Consider the following 18646-nt stretch of genomic DNA (forward strand, 5'->3'; position numbering starts at 1 on the left):
CCGCTCCCTCCCCCCCCATTACGCCGCTGTCCACCCTCTGCCTCTAGTCGGGCTACCCTCCCAGATAACCCTCCCACCGTGGCGCGTAGGTCCCCCATTTCGGATCGGATGGTCTCAACGGAGGATTGCAGTTGGGTCATATTTTTATTCGTTTCCTCGCGTACCTGGGTTACCCTCTCACCTACTTGGTTTACCTTGTTGTCTATCTGGGTTACCTGGCCGGAGACATCCTTTATACCCGTTTGTATACCGGCAACCCATCCCGGAGTTGTCTCGCGGGACACTGGAGGCTCTCTTTCCCGGCCCCTTACCGTCCTCGCGAGCTCCTGTTCCTCCTCCTCGTCTTCCGAGAGCAGGCTCGCAATGGCGCGCTCTCGTCCCAGCCCCCGGAGCTGCGCGCGTTCGCTGTGAATTCTTTCACACTTACGTGCGCGCTCGACAAGGGCGTTAAAGGGAAGACGTGGGCAGCTCATGTCTGGCTGCCACCACGCCGTGCGAGACAGGTACCGCTGGATTTTCTCGGCGGCCAGTTCCTCAATAACATCAGTTGCGTACCCCGGGCGTGCGATCTTTGTTAACTCGCGCACATCCTCGGCGTAATCACGTAGATCTTCGCCAGGTTGGCGCCGGCGCGCCTCTAAGGCCGATTTTGCTTCCTCCTCGTCACGCGTGCCAAACCGCTGATCGAGTCGGCGCATCAGCTCCTCTAGCTGTGTCTGTGCGCTCGCGGGTAACGCTTCTACAAAATCGGCTGCCCGCCCATCAAGATTCATATTAAGTTGACGTACTGCCTGCGCGTCCGTCCATCCATTAATTTCCTTGGCCCCTAAGAGATTGCGGGCGAATGCCTTCCACGAAGGGGCCCCCCGGCCGGTAAATATTAGTCTTATTTTAGCGTGAGGTAACGCGGGGGTCCGTACCGCTTCCGACACCAATTTGTGGGGGTCGCTAGCCCCCGAGATCCCTCCCTCGATAATGCTAACGGCCGGGCTAGCATCATCAATCGCCCCCCCGCTGCTAAGCGAACCGCTGCTAAGTTCCTCACCCATGGGGTGGGAGCCGTCGCCCGAGGATTCCACTCCACCGCGGGTCCGCGTAGCAGGCATGGTTAATTACGTACGCGCACACCCACACACACAGCTCTGTACGGCACTCACTCTTGCGCTTCTCTGCGCCGCGCTGGCCGCTCACGTTACAATCGCGCACCTGGGGTACGCCGATTACGCACGCCGCGAGCTTACGCACACACAGTACCACACGCGTTCCCACACGCAACCCGCGCGCTCAGCTCCGCGCAGCGCTCACTCCCGTGGCGAACCACTGTGCACACAGCGCACCCACACGCTCACACTGCACGACAAGATCACGCGAGACCACGCTTCGCTATTAATGATTTATTATATGCCACCTGCGAATTGATGTTGAATCAGTGAGTCGACGAGGCTGGCCTATTCCACTAAACCTGTACCTATTCCCTATTTATCGGCTATGATTCTAATTCCCCTTCTTACTCACTGTTAAGTGTCCACGGCGGTCCGCTGATCCTTCTGTTAACCGCGTGCCTCGGTGCGTCGCACGGACGTCCGGGTCGCTGGCTCGAGCTGCGTCTGGTCGCCTGGCGCTGGAGTAAGAGAGCGATTTCCCCTCTGCGCTCCTCTATTTATCCTCCCTACCTCCCAAAGGGGATGCTGCGCTGAACAATGGGCTCGTGCACCCCAAGCCCGCGCACCGCAGTCCCCAGGCGCTGTTGATATGCTAATCAGTGTGCTGCGTGCAAGGCGTAAATCCTAATTACTCCCTTACCCTTCCTACCAATGGGGCTTGCGCGCTCAAGCGCAATTATCCCAACCCTCCATGACTATGCGCAACAGCCCCTGTGACCCCGCTATTCATGCTGTCCCGTGCCTCCCCTGCTCGCCCCGTCGACCCGTGGGAGTGTGTGTGGGGGGAAATGCGCCTCAACCGCGGTGGCCGAATGCCCCACGCCACGACCTACCATATTAAGGCCGGCCGCAGCGCCGCGGTGCCACGTAGCACGGGGAGGTCATCCAATTCCCTGATCGCCGGAAACCGTGAGAATTAATCCCGATAAGGGTCTCTCGGATAAAAACCGGTCGATCAGGTGACCTTCCCTTCCAGCTCTATGGGGGGGGGGGGGGGCGTGCGGGTGTGTGCTTATGTGGGGCGGGTGATGGGGGGCAGTGCGGTGGGGGAAGCCGGGCGGCTCCCTGGTTCGGCAGAGCGGCCCCGTCGTTGTGGCACCACATACAACCTGCAAATCGAGTATCGGGCTGGCCGGACGCATGCAAACGCGGACGCCTTGTCGAGGCGACCCACGGTGTACGCCGAGACGAGGGCGGAGGAGGCCTGCCCGTGTTTCACGGGGGGACGCTGGCGGCAGGCAACGGACCCCCGAGAGGCCGCGGCCACTGACCCCCCCCCCAGCGAGAGAGAGTGCAGTGTGCGCCACAGAGACCCTCACAGGTGGCACTGAGGATCCCGTCGACCGCCCGGCAAGCGCGGGGCCCGCGGCTCGGGACCCGATCGGACGGATCCAGGAGGACGTCGGCTGCGCCTTCCCGGGCCTAAACGACGAGCAGCTGAGACAGACCCAGCAGCGAGATCCGGATCTGGCGGCAGTGGAGGCGGCACTGCGGGAGGAAAAGAGCGCCCTACCAGGACCCTGGAGCGGGTTGTATGCCCGGTTGTGTGTGCAGAACGGAGTGGTACGGGAGTTAACCGAGGCCGGCCAGCCGGGGTGCATCTGTGTTCCTGCCCAGGTGCGACCCCAGCTGCTACGGCTGGTGCATGACCACCCACTCGGGGGCCACGATGGGGAACGACGCACTCGAGAGACCCTGCGTCGCCAGTATCTCTGGCCCAAATTGGCACAAGATGTGGCCGCCTGGGTGCAGGGCTGCCGGGCCTGTCAGCAGTGTGGGCAAAAGCCGGCGAGGTACCAGGTACCCCTGAGGCCGTTCCGAGTCAGTCGGACGAATCAGTTGGTCGGAATCGACCTGCAGGGGCCCTTTCCACGATCCCACCGGGGCAACCGATATATTCTCGTAGCGGTGGAATACTTCACCCACTACCCCGTGGCGGTGGCTATCCCGGATAAAACAGCCCTCGTAGTGGCCCGGGCCTTCGTGGAAAACTACGTACTTAAGTGCGGGATCCCCGAACGAGTCATTACCGACCAGGGTAGTGAATTCGAGGCCGAACTATTTCAGGCGCTGTGCCGAGAGTTCGGGATCCAGAAGGACCGAACCACGGCGTATCACCCCCAGGCGAACGGGATGGTAGAGAGGATGAACCAGACTCTGGCCGGGAAGCTTAAACGCATGGCGGCCGCGAATCAACAGGACTGGGACGAACACCTTCCCTATGCCCTGTTCGCCTACACCACCGCCGTTCACACCTCTACAGGACAGACCCCGTTCCTAATGATGTTTGGTCGCGAGTCTCGCCTGCCCGCAGATCTGCTGTTCGGTGTCCCTCCGCCGCAACGGGAGGAAGGGAGCCACCCCGTGGAGCACTTGCTGGAGACCCTGCGAGGGGCCAGGGGCCGAGCCTACCCGCACGGAGAGGCCGCGCACCAGCGGCAAGAGCAGGGCGCCCGACCCCGTATGGAGCCCCCCTTCTACACTGCGGGCTCCGAGGTGTGGCTGTACACTCCCCGCGTCGGTGCCGGACAGGTGGGGAAGCTGACCACCTACTGGCGAGGACCCTGGATTGTTAGACGGCAGATCTCACCCTGGACGGTGCTGATTCAGGGAGGAGAGAGGGGCCGGGAGATGGTGGTCAACATCCGCCGACTGAAGCCGTGGCGAGCAGCCCCCGAGGGAGGGAGCCCCGCCGTCCAAGTACCCCGAAACCCCGGGGTCCCCCCACCCCCCGTGCCCGGGGGCCTCGCGCAGTACATGGGCCCCACGGAGCCCCGGGCTCCGAGGGGCCCCGGGCGGGGCCGGGGGCGACGAGGACGGCGACCCTTAAACCCCACCGCCTCTGAGTTTGTTCCCCAGCCCGCAGGTGCCAGAGGCCGAGGGGAGCCATTGGAATGGAGGAGGAGACCACCGCCGGAGCCCCAGGAGACGGAGCCGCCACCCCCGAGGCCAGCCACAAGGGCCGGGCGAATCCCGCGGACCCCGCGGCGATACCTCGTGGGGGCAACCCAGGCGAGGTGCTCAAGTCAACCCGGGACGGGGACTGGCACCCCGGGGGGCTATGTGGTGCCACAGCGACGGGGCCGCTCTGCCGAGCCAGGGAGCCGCCCGGCTTTCCCCACCGCACTGCCCCCATCACCCGCCCCACATATGCACACACCCGCACGCATCCCCCCCCCCCCCCCCCCCCATAGAGCTGGAAGGGAAGGTTACCTGATCGACCGGTTTTTATCCGAGAGACCCTTATCGGGATTAATTCTCACGGTTTCCGGCGATCGGGGAATTGGATGACCTCCCCCGTGCTACGTGGTACCGCGGCGCTGCTGCCGGCTTTAATATGGTGTGGTCGCGGCGTGGGGCATTCGGCCACCGCGGTTGAGGCGCATTTCCCCCCACACACACCCCCACGAGTCGACGGGGCAAGCAGGGGAGGCACGAGACAGCATGAATAGCGGGGTCACAGGGGCTGTTGCGCATAGTCATGGAGGGTTGGGATAATTGCGCTTGAGCGCGCAGGCCCCATTGTTAGGAAGGGTAAGGGAGTAATTAGGATGTACGCCGCCAACGTCGCGCACTGATTAGCATATCAACAGCGCCCGGGAACCGCCGTGCGCGGGCTTGGGGTGCACGAGCCCATTGTTCAGCGCAGCATCCCCTTTGAGGTAGGGAGGATAAATAGAGGAGCGGAGAGGGGAAATCGCCCTTCTCTCCAGGCCAGCGGACCAGCAGGAGTTCCAGCCAGCGACCCGGACGTCCGTGCGACGCATCGAGGTACGCTGTTAGCGCGGAGAGCAGCGAACCTCCGCGGGCACCAAACAGTGAGTGGGGAGGTGAAGTAGGGTATCGTAAGCCGATAAATAGGGAATAGGTACAGGTTTAGTGGAATAGGCCAGCCTCGTCGACTCACTGATTCAACATCAATTCGCAGGTGGCATATAATAAATCATTAATAGCGAAGCGTGGTCTCGCGTGATCTTGTCGTGCAGTGTGAGCGTGTGGGTGCGCTGTGTGCACAGTGGTTCGCCACGTGAGTGAGCGCTGCGCGGAGCTGAGCGCGCGGGTTGCGCGTGGGTACGCAGTGATTCTGTAGTGCTGCGGCTCGCCTCGGGGGAGCGCTGCGCAGAGCGGTGCGAGAGTGGGTGTCGCGTGTGTTCACTCCGTGTGTGATACAGGTGCGCGAGTATAACGTGAGTTGAGTTGGAGTGCGCGGAGCGGCGTGTGTGTGGGCGTGCGTGCGTTCGCTCCGCATGGGTTGCAGGCGCGCGATTAGGAAAGGGAAGTATCGTAGTAGAAAGGGGCAGAATACTAATCGGTAATTAACCATGCCCATTACGTGGACCCGCGGTGGAGGGGAATCCGCGGGCGACGGCTCCCACACCATAGGTGAGGAACTTAGCAGCGGTTCGCTTAGCAGCGGGGGGGCGATTGATGATGCTAGCCCGGCCGTTAGCATTATCGAGGGAGGGATCTCGGGGGCTAGCGACCCCCACACTACCGGTTAGCCAGGTGTGTTTTTTTGTTATTACTTAAGAGAAGGCAAATGGTGATCAGAGATTGGACCCATAATTCCACGTGCACGGTAAAGCACGAGGCACGTCTACAATTTGGACTGACAAAATGTCGATAAGAACTCAGAATTCGCTTAACGAAAATTTTTGTGAAATTGCGGGGGATTTCTGTACTCCTGCGTGGTTGTTTCTGCGCACAGTCCAACAATCGCGAGGCACTGCCCTCTGCTGGTCACCCTGCTTGTCTGAAAAGAATTACTTCGGTAACCGAAGGTAAAACCTCTAAAATGGCAACCTTACTTGCACAAACATTACCCAGAATGCATTTATGTATTTTGTAAACTGCTTTCAGCTAACATAAATGTTACCTTTTCAAACTAGTGTATGTTTGATTAACATGTTTGAATAATATTCTCATTATAAAATGACGGTGTTTAATAATTGAACCTTTTCAATTATCACTACTTAAAAACGTACGAGGGCCCATCGCGTAAATGTAGTCGACTTTGCGTCATATAGGGATAGTGGGAGCAGCCCAACTCATACTTACCTGACAGGGGAGGCACCATGATCACTTAGGTGGTCCTCCCAGGGCGAGGCTCATCCATTGCACTGCGGGTGGGTTGACCCCTGCGATTTCCCCAAATGCGGGAAACTCGACTGTATAATTTGTGGTACTGGGGGACTGCGTTCGCGCTATCCCCCGAAAGTTAAACGAAAAACAGGACCCTGCGGCTTGGGCTGGTAGGAACGAATAACCAAAGATAAAGAAAGCCCCACTGAGTCTAAAGGTTTTAGTATGGTCCTGCCAAGTGTTTGCCGTAGGGGGCGATGTTGCTACACCTAATCGGACGATACGAAGGGAGAGATTGAGGCCTAGTTCTAGGCTTGAGGGCGCTGTGAGTTAATTTTTAATTGAAATGTTTTAATTATTAATGTAAAAGCTTTAAATTTCAATGTTTCTATTTAAAAACATGAGGGAATGTAACATTGTGAAACATTAACTCCCTTTCACACACGCGGGGGTACGATACGAAGGGAGAGTTTCAGGGCCTAGTTCTAGGCGTTAGGCCTAGCTGTAGGCTTTAGGGCGCTGTGAGTTTTTTTATCTAATTTCAAAGTTTTAATTAAAAGCTATCTCAGGGAATTACAAGGGAATGTTACACGTGTTTAGCCAGGAAAGCCTAATTAATTTAAATGTTTTAATTAAAAGCTATCTGAGGGAATTATAAGGGAATGTTACACTTGTTTAGCCAGGAAAGCGTCACTGAGTCTAAAGGTTTTTGTAGGGTCATGCCAAGTGTTTGCAGTAGGGGGCGATGTTGCTACACGGACGGACGAAATAATCTATTGGTGGCTGGTCCACTTCGTTCCTACCAGTATAAGATTATAGCCCAAGGGTTAGTGGGCGGGGCTAGAGATTAAATTTGCATGTAAATATTAAATCAGCGAAATCTTGACAAACGAAGCTGTTGGGGTGGCCATTGTATTGTGAGAGATTATCGTGTCAATGTCAAACATTGGCTTGGAAATGTAAGCTCGCAGAGAGCTGCGAAAGGGGTTGCGACAGTCACCGAGGAGGCCCTTCGACATAGTGCTGGGAAACCACCTGCGGCCAGAACGTAAGAGGCACGCACAGAAGGATGAGGACGGACGTACATAGGGGACAGCTGGACGCTATAACTGGGCAGAGCAAGTTGAGGGTAAGGAAGCCGAATAATCGAGGGCAAATACATCTGGATGAGAGGGCTGTTAGGCTGGCTCAGAACCAATAAAGAGCTGTCACTAAATGATGTTTCAATTGACACATTTCAAGAGGATGTTCCCTCTTAAATAAGACCTTTCAGTATTTTACTTTGACCCTCAGTGATGGAGCGTAAACGTTTTCTCATTGTTGGTTAGGGATATGCCAGATTCAAAAAAAAAAGTAACACATTCATGCGGAGGGAGCTGGTAGGAACGTTGGGTTGCTCGGTCAATGACCAGGGTCAACGGCGGTGTAGTGTATTCCACAAATATGGCCGACTGTGAGGGCGGGCACAAGCCGGCGTGAGTAGGTTAAACGTTGAGTTTTATAAGGGGACCACGGGGTGACCAGCCCCTGCCCACCCAGCCCCTCCCCACCCTCCCCACCCTCCCCACCCAGCACCTCCCCACCCTCCCCACCCAGCCCCTCCCTACCCTTCCCCTCCCCACCCAGTCCCTCCCCACCCTCCCCTCTCCACCCAGCCCCACCCTCCCACCCAGCCCCACCCTCCCCACCCAGCCCCACCTTCCCCTCCCCACCCAGCCCCTCCCCACCCTCCCCTTTCCACCCAGCCCCACCCCTCCCATTTTTGGATGCACGATGGACGGACGGACACAATAATCCCCTGTGGGCTGGTGGAACCAGGAGGTTCCTTCCAGTATAAGCAGGCAAATTAGGTGAGCTGTGGCATCTTTGCATGTGAGAGGGGATCTGGGGCGACAGCAGGCGAGACATGACGCTGCAGTGTCCACTCTTCCTCCAGAGGGATGTGTATTTTCTTCAGGAATGCCATATATTCGATGACTGATACCTTCCAGAACTACAGAGCCAAATATAAATGTTACAATTGTCCGGTTTAAAGCATAACCATATCCCAATTTGTCTTTTTACAATGGTAATTTAGAAGCAAATATATTGACTTAGCCAATTCATTTGAGCTGCCAGGTATTATTTTGCGTAAAATCACTGTGAAACCAAGTACTGAGTGTTTCATAATTATTAGGTTTTACCGAAAAAAACCTAAGAGTATGAATCATTGCAGTCACGAAAGCTTCAAATCTAAAATGTTTCATAATTCCTGAATTAAGATTTAGCTTTGGAATTGCTCTCAAAACTTTGTTTGATGTTGATATTGCAATTTTAAAGTGACCAATTTACCGTTCTTATTGCGCTTTTTATGTCTCGGTGGTTAGTTTCGCTTTGATTTTGGGTAAAACCATGGCTTACAGCTAAAATGTGTTGGTAAACCAGTGTGAAACTTAAATTCTGCTTAAACAGCATAAAGACATTAAACAGCGCCTCCTAGTGGTGATAAAAGTTTTTGTTATCATTTTGCAAATAAAATCTACATCTTTTCGTTGTTATCCACGTTCCTCCTCCTTGTCTCTTTTTTCCTGTGTGATCTATGTAACTGCACTTGTTATTTGTACAGAGACGCATACATGTTGATACATCCACATTAGGCACTTAACTGTAAACCACTCACTTTGTTTGAAGTGTCGTGTGTTGTTCTGCATCCGTCATTATGTAAGTTGTATAATTAAAATATATGTACTGGATACATTAAAAGGTCAAATTTGAACCCAGGACGCCTGAGCAAATGTACACTGGTCATTTAACGATTCTAATTGTTTGCAATAAAAAAAGTTTACACTGGACTGTTACTTGCAAAAAAGCATGCAAAAATGTTGCTGGATTCGAATCCACATTCATGTTACTCGCATGCTGGCACAAACCCACTCGGCCAACGTCTCGACAATAATGAGAACATCGATAGGATATTGAAATAAAAGCCATTAATATTTCGAATAATCGTATTAAAAATACACATAGATGCATATTTAATGATGATAATTACGGGGCTTTTTATTGTTTTTTTTCGTTCCAGAAAATAATATTAACTTGGAACATATCTACAGTACATACACATGTCAACGCCGTTTGGAGACGAACCAGGTTATTTTCTTTCGATTTAAAGCTTTCGTGACTGCAGGGATTCATCTTCTTGGTTCTTTCGGTAAAGTCACGTAGAAGGGAAGTAATAAAATAATAAAAATAAAACATAATAAAACAATTCTCACGACGTTTCGGCCACAACGCAAGCAGCCGTCCTCAGGTGAAAACCAGGTCCGTCGAGGCGACAGAGTCTGAATGAAACAGCACACGGGCTTAGAGCATATATATAAGCTGGGCGCATTGACAAAGGAATTTGCATATCAACAGGAATTTAGCATATTTATGGGAAATGCAGGAATGTAATTAGTACTGCATATGCATGTGCATTATGCAGGATTAACAGCATCAAAGGGAGCTGCAGTTACTGCTGCTGCAGCAGTTGCTGCTGCTGCAGTTTCTGCTGCTGCTGCAGTTGCTGCTGCAGTTGCTGCTGCTGCTGCACTTGCTGCTGCTGCACTTGCTGCTGCTGTTGCACTTGCTGCTGCTGCTGCAGTTGCTGCCTTATCCATTTTAATATAACACTATGTATTATTCTACCCACCCTAATGTGTATCATACTGCTATATGTTTACTGTACAATTACGACACCATACATTACTCTGCACACTGCACCATGCCAGTGAGTGGAACGCGGTCTGAAAGTCACCGTTAACGTGAACACAATCAGTTAAGATCCGAAATGGTTTATTACGTCCTTCCAATGATTGCTAAGCCAGAATCCATCTTCTCGGTTGAAATTGTCTCTGTGTTTGTATATGTGGATCGCCTCATGAACGAATCTCTCATGATAGCCAGATGGCTTGCAGAGAACCTCTGTCTTGGAGAAGTCAATGTCATGTGAGCCCACTGAATTGTAACAGTGATCTGCCACGGCTGAGGTGTTTGTCCTACCGTGTTTCAGGTCTGCCTTATGTTCACGGATGCGGTCCGAGACATGTCGTTAGTTTAGCTCTTATCTCAGAGAAAATCAGACTTACGCGCACCGAACTAGATCAGTTAGACAAGACACTCTACAAATCACACTTATCTTTGAGTATAACAATGTCCACATCGGATTGGGAACATGTGGAAAAAATGACTGCCTCTTCAGCTGCCGCTATGTCGAGTAAATGTAAGGACAACTTGATTTCCAAATTCAACCGCCTCTCAAACAAGAAACCGGACCCACACATTGAAAAGCTAGATGTTAACAAAGTCGTAATTAATCGCAGTAAAAGTCCTATTTCTGAAGGTTTGAAATCCGTTTTAGCTAAAGGACTAAACTTTGCAGTCACACCTAGACACATACCAGTTAATGATATAATTGCTCGAGTAGATGTAGCTCTCAAGGGCTTGAGTCACATCGCTGCAGACGTAGCAAGATCTGAAATCTCTGTAACCCTCAAAAACGCTAAGATGCCAGCTAGCAACATTAGCAAAGATGAGCGTTTTGAATTAGCTCAATTAAAAAAGAGGGATGACATTGTCATCCTCTCAGCCGACAAAGGCAATGCCACTGTCATCATGGACAAAATAGAATACAACAACAAAATTCAAGAACTACTCAACGATGGCAGCTATACAAAAATAAAAAGAGACCCTACCAACAGCCTCGTCTCCAAAACCAACAACATCATTTCTGCTTCAACCGCATTAATTGATCAGACCAAACAGTTACCGTTGAAACCTTCTGCAGCCAGGCCACCAAGATTGTACGGCTTGCCAAAGATACATAAAGAAGATACACCTCTTCGTCCCATTGTCTCTACTATCAACTCCCCCACTTACAAACTGGCTCGTTTTTTGTCCGAAATCCTACGGCCTTTCACTGGAAAAACCACCTCTGCAGTACTAAACTCTACTGACCTGGTATCGACAATCAAGGGGATTGCCCTGTCCCCAGACGACCTGCTTGTCAGTTTTGATGTGGTTTCCTTGTTCACCAAGGTGCCTGTGCCTGACACCATCGCAATCATTGAAGACTTGGTTCATCAAGGACTGAATGCTGGGGTACCCCCCCTGGTGAGACACTGCTTAACCAATACATACTTCACCTGGAATGGAACCTTCTACAAGCAAATTGAGGGCACCCCAATGGGCTCCCCCCTATCTCCGGTTGTAGCCAACATCTTCATGGAGAAATTTGAGACGGACGCCATCCAGACTGCCACTCTACGCCCGACCTTATGGAAGAGGTACGTAGACGACACTTTTGTCATCTGGCCACATGGCCGACCTGCTCTAGACCAATTTCTCGACCACATCAATTCCATACACCCAGCCATCAGATTCACCATGGAAGTCGAAAATGATGGCAAGCTACCCTTTTTGGATGTCCTAATCAAAAGGAGACCTGATGGTTCAATGAGCCACTCTGTCTACAGGAAAGCCACCCACACGGATGCTTATCTAAAACCGGATTCCCACCACCATCCATCCCAGAAGAATTCCCTCATCAAGACTCTATATCATAGAGCCCAATGCATCTCCGACCATGAACACATTTCCAGTGAACTCAAACACGTACGCCAAGCTCTTAAGGCTAATGGTTACTCCGACTACACAATCCGCAAAGCCATCACTCCAACCATCAAGAAGGATCCTGTTGAGGAGCCTTTCAAGACCATCACCTTACCCTACATTGCTGGGGTCACAAAAAAGATCTCCAAAATCCTGATTAAACACAAGATCCAGGTCCGATTCAACACAGTACATAAAATCCGTGATCTGGTCCCGTCTGTAAAAGATGTGGTTCCAGACATACAGTACCCTGGCGTCTACAAACTAAGTTGCCTCTGTGGTAGCAGTTACATTGGAGAAACCAAACGACATGTCTCGGACCGCATCCGTGAACATAAGGCAGACCTGAAACACGGTAGGACAAACACCTCAGCCGTGGCAGATCACTGTTACAATTCAGTGGGCTCACATGACATTGACTTCTCCAAGACAGAGGTTCTCTGCAAGCCATCTGGCTATCATGAGAGATTCGTTCATGAGGCGATCCACATATACAAACACAGAGACAATTTCAACCGAGAAGATGGATTCTGGCTTAGCAATCATTGGAAGGACGTAATAAACCATTTCGGATCTTAACTGATTGTGTTCACGTTAACGGTGACTTTCAGACCGCGTTCCACTCACTGGCATGGTGCAGTGTGCAGAGTAATGTATGGTGTCGTAATTGTACAGTAAACATATAGCAGTATGATACACATTAGGGTGGGTAGAATAATACATAGTGTTATATTAAAATGGATAAGGCAGCAACTGCAGCAGCAGCAGCAAGTGCAACAGCAGCAGCAAGTGCAGCAGCAGCAAGTGCAGCAGCAGCAGCAACTGCAGCAGCAACTGCAGCAGCAGCAGAAACTGCAGCAGCAGCAACTGCTGCAGCAGCAGTAACTGCAGCTCCCTTTGATGCTGTTAATCCTGCATAATGCACATGCATATGCAGTACTAATTACATTCCTGCATTTCCCATAAATATGCTAAATTCCTGTTGATATGCAAATTCCTTTGTCAATGCGCCCAGCTTATATATATGCTCTAAGCCCGTGTGCTGTTTCATTCAGACTCTGTCGCCTCGACGGACCTGGTTTTCACCTGAGGACGGCTGCTTGCGTTGTGGCCGAAACGTCGTGAGAATTGTTTTATTATGTTTTATTTTTATTATTTTATTACTTCCCTTCTACGTGACTTTACCGAAAGAACCAAGAAGACAGGTTATTTTCATCAAATATTTTTAAAATATAAAGTACGGCCTTTTTTTCAGTGTGAAAAACCCAACATTGAAAACGAAACATTGAAAGGAAAACGTAGATGTTCTGTTGTCGGAGAGATCAACGTCAATGTCAAAGCATCGATCTATTGGAATCAAAATTTCGATGTTACCAATGTATTCATGTTTTTGCCGATCCCTAGCTAGACTAATGGCGTTGTTTATCGAAACAGCACGCGATAATTTGGAGTTGTCATTATTTTATTTGTTGCACTAAGCCAGGTCTCATGATCGTGGCATTCTCTTTCCTCTATTAGGGAGCCCACCAGCATGTATTTAAAAGGACGAAAACTCACGCACAATTATGGATCGCCTTCCAACAACATGCCTTTGTGCTCGGAAGTATATTTTCAAAATAACGTCTTTTGCCTCTTAAGACATATGGATGAGATGAAAATGGAACGATTGCAAATAATCATTGAGAATATGCACAGTCGGCATGGTTTTTTCGGTAAAGTCACGTAGGTAAAAAATAAAATAAATGAAAACAACTAAATTCAATCACGACGTTTCGGGCGCCACACAAGCGTCCTTCTTCAGGTGGGGACAACGTAGCAAAAGCGCAACCGCTTAAGTGTGGACGCTTGTGTTACGCCCGAAACGTCGTGATTTAATTTAGTTCTTTTCATTTATTTTATTTTTTTACCTACGTGACTTTACCGAAAATAAGTATAACCAGTAAAAACAAAGTTTTTCACTATAAATCCTTTACATGCGTGGCGGCTCGAGTCCTCTCGTCCTCTGGCTTCAGATGGCTGCCACCTATGGGTCAGATGATTGCATTGCACCATTAAGCAATTGGTAATTAAATATAATATTTTTGTCCTAAAAAGTGTAAAATTTTGGAAAAAATTTGTCACGAACATTAATTGTCACGCACAACGAGTCTGTGTGGAAAATGTCAGCTCGATTGGATCACGGGAAGTGGGTTAAAAAACGACATAAAGATTTGCACGGTCCTAAGCAAGCAAGCGAACTTAATATTAAGGATTTAAAAACAGGGTATAATTGTGCACACTGCTAGTTGTTACCGGTTAGCCAGGTGTGTTTTTTTTAATTACTTCGAGAAGGCAAATGGTGATATCAGGGATTGGACCCAGAATTCCACGTGCACGGTAAAGCACGAGGCACGTCCCCAATTTGGACTGATAAAATGTCGATAAGAACTCAGAGTTCGCTTAACGAAAATTTTTGTGAAATTGCGGGGGATTTCTGTACTCCTGCGTCGTTCTTTCTGCGCACAGTCCAACAATCGCGAGGCACTGCCCTCTGCTGGTCACCCTGCTTGTCTGAAAATAATTACTTCGGTAACCGAAGGTAAAACCTCTAAAATGGCAACCGTACTTGCACAAATATTACCCAGAATGCATTTATGTATTTTGTAAACTGCTTTCAGCTAACATAAATGTTACCTTTTCAAACTAGTATATGTTTGATTAACATGTTTGAATAACATTCTCATTATAAAATGACGGTGTTTAATAATTGAACATTTTCAATTATCACTACTTAAAAACGTACAAGGGCCCATAGCGTAAATGTAGTCGACTTTGCGTCATATAGGGATAGTGGGAGCAGCCCAACTCATACTTACCTGACAGGGGAGGCACCATGATCACTTAGGTGGTCCTCCCAGGGCGAGGCTCATCCATTGCACTGCGGGTGGGTTGACCCCTGCGATTTCCCCAAATGCGGGAAACTCGACTGTATAATTTGTGGTACTGGGGGACTGCGTTCGCGCTATCCCCCGAAAGTTAAACAAAAGTAAGATTTTAAACTTTGGGTCTTTAGGCAAAGCCACGTCGATAGAATAACTAAAAACAATATTACGACTTTTCGATTGCAGCACAAGCGGGGGGGGAGGGAGTGCTGCGAAGGCAGGGAGTTAAAAATTTTGAGAGATTGCATTTCATGTAGACATTAAATCAGCTAAATCCTGACAAACGAAGCTGTTGGGGTGGCCATTGTATTGTGAGAGATTATCATGTCAATGTCAAACATTTGGCTTGGAAATGTAGGCTCGGAAAGGGTTTGCGACAGTCACCGAGGAGGCCCTTCGACATGACAGTGCTGGGAACCACCTGCGGCCAGAACGTAAGAGGCACGCACAGAAGGATGAGGGCGGACGTGAATAGGGGACAGCTGGACGCTTATAACTGGGCAGAGCAAGTTGAGGGTAAGGAAGCAGAATAATCGAAGACATCTGGATGAGAGAGCTCACAACCAATAAAGAGCTGTCACTAAATGATGTCTCAATTGACACATTTCAAGAGGATGTTTCCTCTCAAATAAGACCTTTCAGTATTTTCCTTTGACCTTCATTGCCAATAGGTTTCTCGACCTGATGGAGCGTAAACGCTTACTCAGTGTTGGTTGGGGATATGCCAGATGCAAAAAAAAACAATAAGCAGGCAAATTAGGTGAGCTGTAGCATCTTTGCATGTGAGAGGGGATCTAGGGCGACAGCAGGCGAGAAGTAACGATTAACACGGAGGAGGCTTTCGCGACCAATATTATTCATAATATAGGTTTTTGGGTCAGATCGCGTTATTTATAAATGTGTCGTAACCCTCCACCACCCGACACGGACAATAACGAATCTTACAAATGCAGCCGGTGTCTCGCCTGTGGTGAATCACGCGTATAATTGAAGCTTTCGTGACTGCAAAGATTCATATTCTTTGGTTATTTCGGTAAAGTCACGTAGGTAAAAAATAAAATAAAATAAATGAAAACAACTAAATTAAATCACGACGTTTCGGGCGCAACACAAGCGTCCTTCTTCAGGTGGGGACAACGTAGCGAAAGCGCAACCGCTTAAGTGTGGACGCTTGTGTTACGCCCGAAACTTCGTGATTTAATTTAGTTCTTTTCATTTATTTTATTTTTTTACCTACGTGACTTTACCGAAAATAAGTATAACCAGTAAAAACAAAGTTTTTCACTATAAATCCTTTACATGCGTGGCGGCTCGAGTCCTCTCGTCCTCTGGCTTCAGATGGCTGCCACCTATGGGTCAGATGATTGCATTGCACCATTAAGCAATTGGTAATTAAATATAATATTTTTGTCCTAAAAAGTGTAAAATTTTGGAAAAAATTTGTCACGAACATTAATTGTCACGCACAACGAGTCTGTGTGGAAAATGTCAGCTCGATTGGATCACGGGAAGTGGGTTAAAAAACGACATAAAGATTTGCACGGTCCTAAGCAAGCAAGCGAACTTAATATTAAGGATTTAAAAACAGGGTATAATTGTGCACACTGCTAGTTGTTACCGGTTAGCCAGGTGTGTTTTTTTTAATTACTTCGAGAAGGCAAATGGTGATATCAGGGATTGGACCCAGAATTCCACGTGCACGGTAAAGCACGAGGCACGTCCCCAATTTGGACTGATAAAATTTCGATAACAACTCAGAGTTCGCTTAACGAATTTTTTTGTGAAATTACGGGGGATTTCTGTACTCCTGTGTGGTTCTTTCTGCGCACAGTCCAACAATCGCGAGGTACTGCCCTCTGCTGGTCACCCTGCTTGTCTGAAAATAATTACTTCGGTAACCGAAGGTAAAACCTCTAAAATGGCAACCTTACTTGCACAAATATTACCCAGAATGCATTTATGTATATTGTAAACTGCTTTCAGCTAACATAAATGTTATCTTTTCAAACTAGTATATGTTTGATTAACATGTTTGAATAACATTCTCATTATAAAATGACGGTGTTTAATAATTGAACATTTTCAATTATCACTACTTAAAAACGTACGAGGGCCCATAGCGTAAAGGTAGTGGACTTTGCGCCATATAGGGATAGTGGGAGCAGCCCAACTCATACTTACCTGACAGGGGAGGCACCATGATCACTTAGGTGGTCCTCCCAGGGCGAGGCTCATCCATTGCACTGCGGGTGGGTTGACCCCTGCGATTTCCCCAAATGCGGGAAACTCGACTGTATAATTTGTGGTACTGGGGGACTGCGTTCGCGCTATCCCCCGAAAGTTAAACGAAAATTAGATTACTTAGGGTCTTTAGGCAAGTAATGTCTATACAGGTAGGAACAACAGTTCCGCACTGCCCACCAGGGATTATTTATCTGTCGTATTTCATAGAGCGCTTCGGGCGGGCTCAGCACCACGTGACGCCGTCGCCCCACGCAGCTTGCACCGCGTGACACGGATCGCACGAATGCGCTATCCAACCAAGTTCCTACCTGCCCGCTCCGAAGGAACGTGTTATCACGACGTTTCGATTGCAACACATCAGGTCAAAAATATAGCGGGGGAGCTGCTAAGGCAAAAGTTTGAGAGGGGTGTAGCGGGGCTAGAGATGGAATTTGCATGTAAATGTTAAATCAGCCAAATCTTGACAAACGAAGCTATTGGGGTGGCCAATGTATTGAGAGATTATCATGCCAATGTAAGACATTTGCTTGGAAATGTAAGCTCGGAGAGAGCTCGGAAAGGGGGGGGATTGCGACAGTCATCGACGAGGCCCTTCGACATGACAGTGCCGGGAAGCACCTGCGGCCAGAACGTCAGAGGCACGCACAGAAGGCTGAGGACGGACGTAAATAGAGGACAGCTGGACGCTTATAACTGGGCAGAGCAAGTTGAGGGTAAGGAAGCAGAATAATCGAGGGCAAAGAAATCTGGATGAGAGGGCCGTGTTAGGCTGGCTCAGAAACAATAAAGAGCTGTCACTAATGATGTCTCAATTGACACATTTCAAGAGGATGTTCCCTCTCAAATAACACCTTTTAGTATTTTCCTTTGACCCTCAGTGATGGAGCGTAAACGCTTACTCATTGTTGGTTAGGTATATGCCAGATGCAAAAAAAAAACACATTCTTGCGGAGGGAGCTGGTAGGAACGTTGGGTTGCTCGGTCAATGGCCAGGGTCAACGGCGGCGTGTATTCCGCAAATATGCCCGACTGTGAGGGCGGGCACAAGCCGGCGTGAGTAGGTTAAACGTTGAGTTTTATAAGGGCACCACGGGGTGACCAGCCCCTCCCCACCCAGCCCCACCCCTCCCACCCCCCACCAAGCCCCTCCCCACCCAGCCCAGTCACCTCCCCACACTCCCCTCTCCACCCAGCCCCACCCCTCCCACCCCCCACCCAGCCCCACCCTTCCCACCCAGCCCCACCCTCCCCTCCCCACCCAGCCCCTCCCTCCCCACCCAGCCCCTCTCCACCCAGCCCCACCCCTCCCATGTTTGAATGTACGACGGACGGACGGACACAATAATCCCCTGTGGGCTGGTGGAACCAGGAGGTTCCTACCAGTATAAGCAGGCAAATTAGGTGAGCTGTGGCATCTTTGCATGTGAGAGGGGATCTGGGGCGACAGCAGGCGAGACATGACGCTGCAGTGTCCACTCTTCCTCCAGAGGGACGTGTATTTTCTTCAGGAATGCCATATATTCAATGACTGATACCTTCCAGAACTACAGAGCAAAATATAAATGTTAGAATTGTCCGGTTTAAAGCATAACCATATCACAATTTGCC

The 18646-nt window shown here is 49.9% G+C and overlaps 3 non-coding genes across 3 annotated transcripts; all 3 read left to right on the forward strand.

Annotated features, from left to right (window-relative positions):
- Positions 1-6213: 6213 nt before the first annotated feature.
- On the forward strand, positions 6214-6377 carry LOC133353715 (U1 spliceosomal RNA). Its single transcript, XR_009756444.1, has one exon. It is a non-coding gene; the product is annotated as a U1 spliceosomal RNA (small nuclear RNA).
- An 8343-nt stretch (positions 6378-14720) lies between these two features.
- LOC133353716 (U1 spliceosomal RNA) lies at positions 14721-14884 on the forward strand. The gene has a single exon (XR_009756445.1). It is a non-coding gene; the product is annotated as a U1 spliceosomal RNA (small nuclear RNA).
- A 2083-nt stretch (positions 14885-16967) lies between these two features.
- LOC133353717 (U1 spliceosomal RNA) lies at positions 16968-17131 on the forward strand. The gene has a single exon (XR_009756446.1). It is a non-coding gene; the product is annotated as a U1 spliceosomal RNA (small nuclear RNA).
- The last annotated feature ends 1515 nt before the right edge of the window (positions 17132-18646 follow it).

This window comes from Lethenteron reissneri, chromosome 44 (assembly GCF_015708825.2).
Source record: "Lethenteron reissneri isolate LAM-NWPU_2019-01 chromosome 44, ASM1570882v1, whole genome shotgun sequence".
Taxonomy (NCBI): Eukaryota; Metazoa; Chordata; class Hyperoartia; order Petromyzontiformes; family Petromyzontidae; genus Lethenteron; species Lethenteron reissneri.